The 11,334-nt window shown below is 43.4% G+C and overlaps 1 pseudogene; it reads right to left on the bottom strand.

Annotated features, from left to right (window-relative positions):
- Positions 1-6,411: 6,411 nt before the first annotated feature.
- On the bottom strand, positions 6,412-11,129 carry LOC119309976 (annotated as a pseudogene).
- Positions 11,130-11,334: the final 205 nt, after the last annotated feature.

The raw sequence follows: 11,334 nt of genomic DNA, 5'->3' as shown, positions 1-11,334 counted from the left end.
AAATCGAGGCGCAAACGGTATGATCGGCGTAAATTGATGCCATCTAGGACAGAGGGCTTATCGCCATTGACAAACGCATGCCTGAGTAGTGATGAAGCCGGTGCTTGGCGCCGGTGCTCGCCGTCCAGATCTTGGCTCCGATAATCACCGACGCTGCTCGCCATGCAGATCTTGTGCTCGCCGCCGCTGGTGAGAGAGAGGGAGAGGGGAGAGTGAGCGATGAGACAAGGGTGAGGAAATTTATGGCGCCACTTCAGGAAACAATGCATCGTCTCCCGCGCATGCAACCACATCCACCCACGTGCCTAGAGTTTCATCATCGAGGCCTGGCGTTGGAATACGGCCAATTTGAGACTTCCTTGGGAGCCAAGCCCAGAGATGCTTTAAGGTTTGTGTGGGCCAAGATTCAAGTGCAACTCAAGCAACCAAACAGGCCAAAATCGCATCCATCGGCCCTGACTGAGGCTAATGTAGTCTACCAAACGCATCCTAAGAGAGGCTGGGTCGAATTGGCTGAGAATTTCAATTACTTGTATAGTGACGATGTTTAGTGGTTTAAGTCTTTTTTTCTTTGCGTGGATATGTTTATAGTAGTTAAAGTTATGCATGAACTCAGTATAATATTACAGTACAAATTGGAAATCGATGTTTAGAACAAAAAAATATAGTAACTGAAGTTATAAAGAACCGTGTGACAAAAAAATTTATTGTTTCATGAGTAGTGTATATGTGAATGTGATATGAGAAAAAATTGTTGCTGCACGCTCCAGTGCTTGTAGTCGTCCACGAAGATGGTTGTAATTTTTAGAGTGAAGTGCATCATAAGTGCTCGAACTATTTCAGAGGTGTCACGTAGGTCCTTGAACTATGAAAATCGTCATCCAACTCCTCAAAGTGCAATATGTGTGTCATCCTGACCCTCAAACTGTTTCAAAGGAGTCATGTAGGTCCTTGAACTATTTCAGAGGTGTCACATATATACACACCTATTACACTTCAAGGATTTCTGAGGATCTAGATGATACTTAACATGGTTTGAGGACCTACGTGACACAAATAGTTCAAGGACCTAGGATGCACTTCACTCTAATTTGTATTATCTATGTTGTTCTTTGTACTGCCATGATTGAAGATGAATAGGTTGTAAGTTTCTGGCAAAAAAAAAACAAATCTGAATTATCATGAAAAATAGAATTATCAATTAAATTCCAATGGCCATTATAATTAAGTCCAATATGAATAGGCTTGATAAAGTTGACTGATCCGGCCTATGTTACTGAAGACAGATTCAACAGGAATAGGTTCACCAGGTAGTTTTCTACAACATATATTTCATATCTTGTACCTTGATTACAAGAGGCATAAGAAAAGGAGTCGTCGAGACTCGAGAGCACAGAGATCATCAAATGAATTGTCAGATCGAGCGACATAGCACACTATTGGAGAAATATGTAATATCCAGATCACCCACTTTATACTGTCACAGGTAGGTAGTAATAAACTGCATAGTTCCGCAACTATATTCAGCAACAGGTATCGAATCAAGTTCAGTGAAGAACCTTCCTCAGAATGTGATATTAGGCACATTGTTCGAGAATGGGTTGAATCCATGCCAAGCCTTTCACATGTCCAAGAAATACATGGGTCTTCTAATGTCCTTCTGACATTATTATTCTACTCCCTCCGTCCCACAACATAAGACGTTTTTGCAAGCTAGTACCTCTAAAGAGTGAAAAAGTCCATGCAGTGAAGCAGCAACTATCCAGCGTACATCCTGAAACCCTACTTTTTCTCACGAAGATTAGGCAACTTTCTGTCCGGGAAGACAATTTTTACATTGTCACAGGTAGATCGTAATAAACTGCAAACCACGGGAGGAAACGACGCAAATTACATTCAACCGGTGAAGAAAAGACAACATCAGAATACTGTTCAAATTATTCATGCATTTGTAGTCGCCAGTACCTTATTTAGCACACCTTAAATATCTGTGTCGCCACTACCTTACTTAGCACACCTTAAGTACTTCTTTTTCGTCAACCATAGAACCATGCAGCAAATGTTCCCTCAACGCCTGGGAGATTTAGGAAGGCAGAGAAAACATCGACAAGATAGAACAAACAGGAACATTCTACTAACATTGTATCCACTTATAGCCATCACTACCTTACTGAAATAACTCGAGGCTCGAGTATCGTCAGCTCCTGTTCTTCTTGTTCCGCAACTTGCAGCAAATGTTTCTGCTCCCCCCTAATCGCATCAGCATCCACACGACAGCTGTTAGCAAGAGTCTTCCCAGCTTCTTGCTTGCCAGTTTTAGCAGCCTTACGCTTCTTTCTGTGAACATATAAAAAATGTGCAATGTTTTAGCGTTAAGATAACCTCAGGTGAAAACCTGCTTACACTACATGATAAGATGCGGATGTATATTCGCAATCAAATAGCAGGATAAAATCACTCTAATAAACCACTTATTCCTAATGTCCACAGAGGAAGACCGGCTCTTCTTTGCTCTCTAGCAAAAGCAGAATCCCAAGTCAGTTACAATTTGTGTTTCCACCTTTAAATTTCTGCTCCATTTTACTTTGTCGAGACCTGCTACAAGGCTACAAGAACGCATCCCTTGCGTACAGAAAGGACATAAACCTTGTTGCCCAAATAGTTGCTCCCTCTGTATAGCGACCTAAACGATCTTATATTTCTTTACAGAGGGAGTAGAGTACAAATCTACTCCTTCCAAAGAGCAGGTTCGGTTACTGATTTAGTGCATATTACCATGTGCAACACTATCACTATTTAAAAAATACTAGACGGAAGGAAGGATATTTACCTGCGTGATGACCTTTTGCCTTTGGGCGGAAGATTGAAGACCTCACTATTCAAAAGAGTTGTCGTCTAGCTTGGGAGCTTGAAGTAGAACAAGTTTTTAGTCACCATAATTTTTCTGAACTTGAGAGAGTACGAGCTACCACTAGAGCATTTACTGGTTTTGCTTCTGTTTGTTGGAGTGTACATTGTAAGAAAAACATTGATAACCAACCCACAACTTGGAAAGTTTTGAAAGTTGTAATGAGACAACAATTTTTCCTCCTTACTATCGTCATGAATTGTTTCGCAAATTGGAACAAATAAAACAAGGCAGTAACACTGTGCATGCTTACTACCAAGAGCTCCAATCTTATATGCATCATTGTGACATAGAAGAATCTGTGGATGATACAATGAATAGATTTGTTGGTGGTTTGAACCATGATATCCGTGCAAGATTTCAGTATATTCCTCGTTGCATTACTGGCATGTATGTTCACGCTTGTACCTTTGAGAAACAGATACAGGAGGATGCATTGGGTGACTACAACAACTACTATTCCAATTCATGCTCACCTCCGCTGGTTGGTTCCTCCACCGTTGCACCTACTAGAGCAGCCCCACCTCGTATTGTGAGTGCGACATCATCTCAAGAGTATGGTACATTCTCAATGTCCGTACCTACATCGTCTACGTCTTTGCGACAAGGTAACAGTAAAGGTATTGATGTTATAACTTCACATGAGAATGATGCATGCCTAGTTAACTTGAATGCATAGTGTTGAGTTACCTGTTGATTTGAGCACATCACCTATTTTAGAGAATCTTGTTACTGTCATGAATGCGTCATGTGCTGAAATACCAACAATTTTGAGTGCACCCATTGAATTAACTGTTGATGCAAAAAAACCAATTTTTAATCATTTTGATGTGACCTCTAATCTTGGTGACGATTCTCTGTCCAATGACTTACTGCATGTTTGCTTATTTAAGCATGTTGTAGCATTTAATTTGATGCAAGTAAGGTTTATTCACCAATGTTGGGATGGTTTAATGATGAACATTGTCAATCCTTTGATATGAATAAGAGCTTCACTCATATGTGCAAATTGAGTTGCAATATTTTCATGCCTTCTAATACTTGTGATAATATTTTGGCTTTACATTTTATGAACTATGAAAGATACTCATGTATACATGTGTCATATGTGCAAAAATTAAGTGAAGTAAAAATGGATGACGTATACATGTACACCTTGTCTCTTTTGTTACCTACATTTCAGATTAAGCAACGCCGAGGACGGCTTTTTTTCAAGAAGGGGAGGATGATGAGGACATGACTACCTTGGATAAGACCAAAAATATTGCATACATGTATATTTGTGAGGTGATTTCTAATGCAAACTATGCAATAGTTTATTTATGTCATCCAGGACAAAAATACTTCGCAGACTTTTGTACCATGTCTAATTGCAGGTGTATGGGACATTTGTGCAATCCACATATGAAGATAAGGGAAAAAGAGAAGTTTATGTGATGTTCAAAAAGTCCTCTCATGTCACTTTTGAACCAAGAGAAGATAGAGTCCAAGTCTCTCATGTTCTGGATTCAGATTCGGACTACACAGACATACCTGACTCAAAACGCCAATAACTCTTTCATACGGACTCCAAATTGGGTGATTCTTTTTTTTTGTTGAAAAGTAGATTTCATGCACTTTCCAACACAATTGGAATCACCTTCAAATTCGTCCGGAGCATTGAGTTATGGACGAAACAATGTGCAGCAGAATCTGAGTCAAACTACAAGTCCAAAGGTGTTACATCACCTCCACTTAGGCCCATGAGCCTTGTACGACCCAGGGTTGGTTTTAGGATGCCTTGGGACGTCCTCCCACCTCCTTGGCCGCCACCCCTTACTCCTATATAAGTAGACCATCTAGTAGCTTTTTCCTTGGAATTTGTTTAGATGAGAAGTTAGCCATTGCAACTTCGTGTACTTCGTTTCTGTCCAACGACGAGACCAAGACCGCTTCCAGATCCCCGCCTTTATCAATACTTCATATATATTCGCAATATTTAGATTGCTTTATCATATTCTTGCATGTTCTTCGATTGCTTGCAGGAATAGACCTTCGTGGTCAGGTTGATCATGCTCCGGCGTGGTCAATAACCTGTCGGAGTTGGTTTAGCGATTGCTAAGGCGCAACGTCGTGCACGTTTGTAGTCGGATCGTCAAAGTCATCTCCACCAAATCGATAGTTATCATCTCATCGAAAGATCGGGACACCTTGCCTCTATCAAATACCCTTGAAGTTGATATAAATTACCCACTATGCCATCCATAAGTAAAGAAAATGATTCGATTATATTTTCAAAATTCACTATTTTATAGAGGCAATTCCCTGACAAACCAAAGACACACAAGTGCTCTAGTGGTTGGCGCTTTGCTATGTTAGCCTAGAGACCATGGTTCAATACCCTCTTTTCATGATTTTTTCCTTCCTTTTCTCACGCGCGTACGCATTCATGGGCTGGCCTTGACATCCCTTTTTTTAATTTTTGTCTTCTCTTTTTTCATTCTGTTTTTTTCCTTCTTTAAATTAATTCAGGATTTTTAAAATTTAAAAATTGCAAGTTTTTAGAAAAATGTTTAAGAAATCAGAAAATGTTTGTGAATTCAGAAAATATTCGAGAAATCATAAGAAATTTGCGGATTCAAAAAATGTTGGTGATTTTTCGAACTGTTTGCAAATTATAAAAAAATACAATTTGAAAAAAAAGACAGAAATTTAGGAACAGAGGGTATATATTAATTACATCTCTCTCGATTTCTATTTCAAACAAATAGATTATCCCTGTCATGGAGAACATGACCACTCTTCGGAAAACAAATAGGTTTCTACAAGTCATCCTAGTTCGGAAATCTCTGAATTCTTCAGATAAGACAGATGCATTCTTCAGATCAAAAAGTTTGAATTTTTCAATTTACTACTCTCCATTCTCAAATATTTGTCTTTCGAGATATTTCAAATGGTCTACAATATACAGATATATGTAGACATGTTTTAGAGTGTAGATTCATTTATTTTACTTTGTATGTAGTCACTTGTTGAAATCTCTAAAGACAAATATTTAAGAATGGAGGGAGTATAAGAAGATGCCTTCCGTTCCGGAGTATGACACTCAACATGAATACGTTCACGTGTAGGATCAACCTAAATATTGTGACCACGCAGTTTTACACAAGAGGCATAAGAAGACATCTCGACAGCTAGAAGCAAAGAGATCAAACATCATAGAGTAGAAGATAAATCAAATGACAGGACAAATATGTAACATGCAAATCACCCACTTTACATTGTCACAAGTACTCCCTCCCCTCCGTTCAGAATTACTCGTCCAACAAATGAATGTATCTAGATGTATTGTTTAAATTATTCATGCATTTATACTTAAATATCTCATTTTCATCAACCTTAGAACCATGCAGCAAATGCTCCCTTGACGCCTAATCAGTTACCATAGCCGACAGAATTGGAACATTGCGCAAACATAGCCATCACTACTACTATTCACTTTGTAAACTTTTTTGCCAACTTCGAGCAGAAAACAGGAGCTGATGTTCCGCCTCCTCAAAAGTTAATGGTGCTACTTTGTTACACAATATATATAATAAACAACAGAAAAAAGAAAGAAGAACAAACAGACAGACAGACAATAAACCGTTCTTTTCTATCTAATCTGAAAATAAACAAGTTGAGCTGCAGCCGAGGTCCCTAGGAGAAACTACAGGTTGAACATGCTGGAACACATCTCACGGGCCTCTCTTCAAAATTTCACAATAGCTACCAACTCTATATCCCTATTCAGGACAACTGACAAGGGGGGGCTGAATCAGTAGCCATTCGGCCACATTTGGTTAGCCTGGGCGGCGGCGGCGGCACTCAAGTTTCCGTCGCTGGGGTTTCGGTGTTCGGGTCCTAGGCCTGGCTGCGACTGCCCGAGCGTTGTGCCGTACTGCGACGGCATCTGCCCCTGCCTAAGGCCGCCCTGGTGGCCCTGCTGCCCCTGGTAGCCCTGCTGCCCTTGATAGCCATACAAGGGGTTGGCCGCAAGAGGCGGCATTCCTCGCGAACCAGCTCCATGCATCCACATTGCAGGGTTCTCGCCCTGCACGGACAAACATGGAGGTTAGCAATTTTCCTAATATAAATCTAGTTCCCCCACTCTTGCGTGAATCTCTTACCTGCTGTAGAGACATGTAGGGGTTTCCATCCTTGTATTGGGAGGGCATTGCTCCATCAAACCCAGGAGCTGTGGTTGCCGACGGATTGCTTTGGTTCAGGGCAAAGTTTTGAGGCATGCCATTTGCAGTTCCGGAACCTCCAAGGTAGTTGGAGAGCATCGTGGCTGGCTGTGGAAGGCTCCCAAGAGGAACATTGCTCTTGTATTGTGGCATTGGGTATTTTACGCCCGAGTTGGGAGCTGCAGCTGCGCCTTGGTGGAATAGACCACTGTTCATGTATGCTTGCTGATAGGCAGCAGGCGGGAGATACGCATAGCTTTGCGGCAAAGATGGGTATCCGATCATGTTTTCATATCCAAGGGGAAGCCCTCCTTGAGCATAAGGATGAAGGGCAGCAAGATGGTGAGGCAGAGGAGGACCTGGGGCAATGCCGGTGCTTCCCTGAGAGTGGGTCAACTGTGGGTTTTGGATAAACCACCTTGGTTAACATTCTACAAGAACAAACCATATTAGAATGGTGCTGCAGAAATAACTAAGAAAACTGAACATCTAACGTAACAAGAGAACAGCAGAATTGCAGCTTTTTCAGTAACAAAAATAACAGCATAATAAAATCCTAATGAGTAATACAGCTACAATTTAGCTCTCTAGAGCAAAAATGCCCACGCAGAATTAGGCACAAATGTAAGTGTTGCTAGCCACAAGACACAGAACTGAACAAAATAAAGCACGAGGCAGATGTAACTACAACAGGATTTGACCAAAAAATTGATTGCTAACACTATGGGCATAGTTAACAATTAACATGCAGCATAGCTGCACTAAGAGCAGTAAGCAAGAGTTATCCTGGTTGCAGGCTGCAACTTCCAGACACATTTTAGAGTGCAGCAAGTAAAACTGTATACAACTAACACATGTTCCTCACCAAACAAATATATTTTACCCTTTTACCAGAATTCGTACATATAGAATTTGTAACACATGGCTACTCTCAAAAGAGTTGTCGTCTAGTCCATGATTCAGTGAAGTGTTCATACCTCTTGAGGATGTGAAGAAACAGTTGCATTGTTCACGGACGATTGTGGTGTACCATGAACCATTGTAGCCAATGGAGGGTTAGTAAGCAGCAGTGAGAATGCTGGATCCAACTCACGGAAAGGCGGCATTGCTGGTGTATTGGCAGGCATCATGGAGCATGATGCATCGAGTGTCCCAGACACAAAACTACCGAATGTCAAGTGCGCAAAATCAGCATTGGAAACCTGGAGGTGGCCTGGGATTATTACAGCTGGGTTATCATCAGATGGTTTTGGTCTGTTTTCCTCATGTATGGTCAAGTCTTCCAACTGATACGCTGTAGTAGACATATCACCATTTGAATCTGCATCTAGAAGGATGAAATCATTAAAATTGAGAAAGACGATCTATATAATTAACAAAAGAGAAAGTGACTAGAAAGACAGGGAATTCTGGTCAGTTAGACAAGGAGGGAGCATGCAACATGAAATACAAAAAGAGGTATGCATAAGCTCTACAGTCCGGGAGACCCAAGGTAAAAAGAATTCAGAAAAGAGGCACAAAAATCAGGGTTTGATGTACCACATCACACTGAACCTTGTGTTTGGTAGGTAAGGCATGCTTGTTTGCCAGTGGGTGAGCTGATAATAGGCAATAAACATGCATCAAAAAATAAAAACAGCTCAGGGTCATACAGAAATAGTAACTCCAACATGTCCTAGCATAACAGATCTTCACACAGGCTCAAATGAAAGTACAGATAAAAAGAGGTAAATGACATCTTTCATAACTTACTTTGTTTGTGTTCAAATGAATGTTCATCAGAGAGATAGCCATCTGTTTTCTCTATCAAGTCATTATTCAAGACCGCGCCTTCATCAGACGGGGATAATGGTCCTAGAGATGTTAGGCCAGTGGCATTGCTTGCACTTGTCGCCTTAGTTTGCTCGTTGGCGTCTCCAGCGCCGTCATTCTTGACCTCCAGGGTAAATGCACTCACATTTGCGGAAGCAGCACCAATGCCTTCTGGCACATCAGACCCCTGTCCTGGAGGTAATATGCCAACAGAGTACTCCTGAGGTACAGAGGGGGGCTGAATAGTAATAACTCGAGGCTCGAGTATCCTCAGCTCCTGTTCTTCTTGTTCCACACGACAGCTGTTAGCAAGAGTCTTCCCAGGTTGTTGCTTGGCAGTTTTAGAAGGATTCTTCTTTCTGTGAAGAGATAAAGAAGGTGCAAATCTTTTAGCGTAAAAAGACAACCTCAGGTGATAACCTGCTTACACTAGTTGATAAGATGTCACATGTATATTGGCAAGGAAATAGCAGGTCCAAAGGACGACATCACTCTGATTAAAACACTTATTGGGTTACCATTTGTGTTTCCACCTTCAAATTTCTGCTTCATTTTATTTTGACGAGACCTAGAACCACCCCCCGTTTCCCTGCCATATTTGCAAATACCACAGGTTTACGCAACTATACTCGAGGGGCCAAAACAAAGACATACCTTGCAATGAAAGACATAAACCTTACTGTGACCAAATAGTTACTACTAGTCTACTCGATCCAAGGGCAGGTTGCCCCCGCTATCCAGGGTTAGTGAACTACTGCCTGCTTTAGTCCCCTAATGTCGACCAAGTGCAATACTATTTCAGAAATTCTAGATAGACGGAAATATATGTAGTAGGACTTGCGTGAGGACCTTTTGCTTTTGGGCGGAAGGTTGAAGACCTCGGTGTTTTCGCTTGTGGGCACCAGATGGCTGGAGAGGTCACTTTGCAGGTAGATGAATCTAAAACCCCAGCTTCTTTTACTGGTGAGAGCAGCCACTCCATTCAGAGTCTTGTTCCTCATGTCAACAGCAAGCATCCACAAGTCGTCGTCCATGTGGTAAACCTTGGCCATGATGTAAACAACATCATCATCATGCAAGCTGAGAACAGGATGCCCTGTGTGAAGTCTGCTCAAGGTTGCATTCTTCGTTGTGGCCTTGACATCATGCTGAGGAAGCAACTGGGAGTGAGTCTCGTCCACGATGATGTCCGAGGCTTTGAGCTTGAGGTCGATGTGCCACTTCTTCTTGGACTCCAGCCATGTCAGTATGGCAGCACCCCAGTCCTCGGAGATGTAGGTCGGTGAGCCAGGGACAGGATGAGCCCACACCTCTGAGTATTTGATGGAGCCGTCTCTGCCGACAGAGACGTCCTGGTTACAGGACAAACAGCCCGGGGTCATCTTGTTGGGCGCCAAAAGCACGGGCAAACGGATGAAGCGGAGGACGTTGTTGTCATTGCCGTCGCCGCCAGGGAGCAGATCACCGATGAGGATGCCATTCCATAGGTCGACCCAGCCGACTGAACCGCGATCGCCACCAAGGGCGATCACCTTGGTCGGAGTGCTGTAGTGGCCGTCCTCGTGTGGAGGTTCTGTACACATGGACCTGGTGATCCATGTGCCTGACCGGGAGTCAAACAGGTCGAGGGCGTACTGCCCAAGGTCGCAAGTTGAACGGAGATTGGCGACCAAGAACCTGCCGTCGTCGGGGCAGCGCAGGAGAGCAACTGAAAGGTCGGAGAACAAGCGGGTGGGGTGGGTGGGGAGCACCTCAAGCTTGTTGACGCCGGCACGGTAGATGATGTAGTTGTTGTGGTCCGGGTCGATGTATGAAGAGCCGATCATGACGCGGAAGAGGGCGAGGTCACCGTCGGTGCGGACAAGGCGTGGCAGAAGGGTGAGCGAGGTGGCGGATCCGTCCTGGAGGAGGGTGGGTAGGTGGATGGTGAAGTAGGAGATGAGCGGCGGATGCGCGGGCCAGAAGGTGAGGCGGATGGCGTCGCCGCTGCTGGTGAAGCCCTCGGCGGTGGAGGCGTTGGTGCGGTCGTCGGCGTAGACGACGGTGTCGAGGACGACCGACTTTGGGGGAGGATCGCCGCAGTCGTGGGGGGCGTGCGGAGGTAGCCAGGACATGGGGCGGCGGGAGATCCATATCTTCTCCTCTTGGTCGCCATCCACTGTAGGAAGATCGGCCATGGAGGATCCCTCGGTCGGAGCCATGGCGGTGGAGTTTTCGCTTTCCTTTATTTCCCCAAATCAATGGCGTGCGATCGTCGTCGGTAACCTCCTCCTCTTGTCCTTGTTTGTTGGATTGGCTTTCTACCGCCTTCTGTGGACGGGCTTCAATCCTACCACGGCTGGGCCTCCCTTCAGGGCCAGCAAATTCTTACGGCCTTACCTAAAAAAAGAGAGAGATAGAGAGAAC

Source organism: Triticum dicoccoides, chromosome 5B, assembly GCF_002162155.2.
Source record: "Triticum dicoccoides isolate Atlit2015 ecotype Zavitan chromosome 5B, WEW_v2.0, whole genome shotgun sequence".
Taxonomy (NCBI): domain Eukaryota; kingdom Viridiplantae; phylum Streptophyta; class Magnoliopsida; order Poales; family Poaceae; genus Triticum; species Triticum dicoccoides.
The sequence above is the reverse complement of the archived record's forward strand: the minus strand, read 5'-3'. Positions and strand labels throughout refer to the sequence as shown.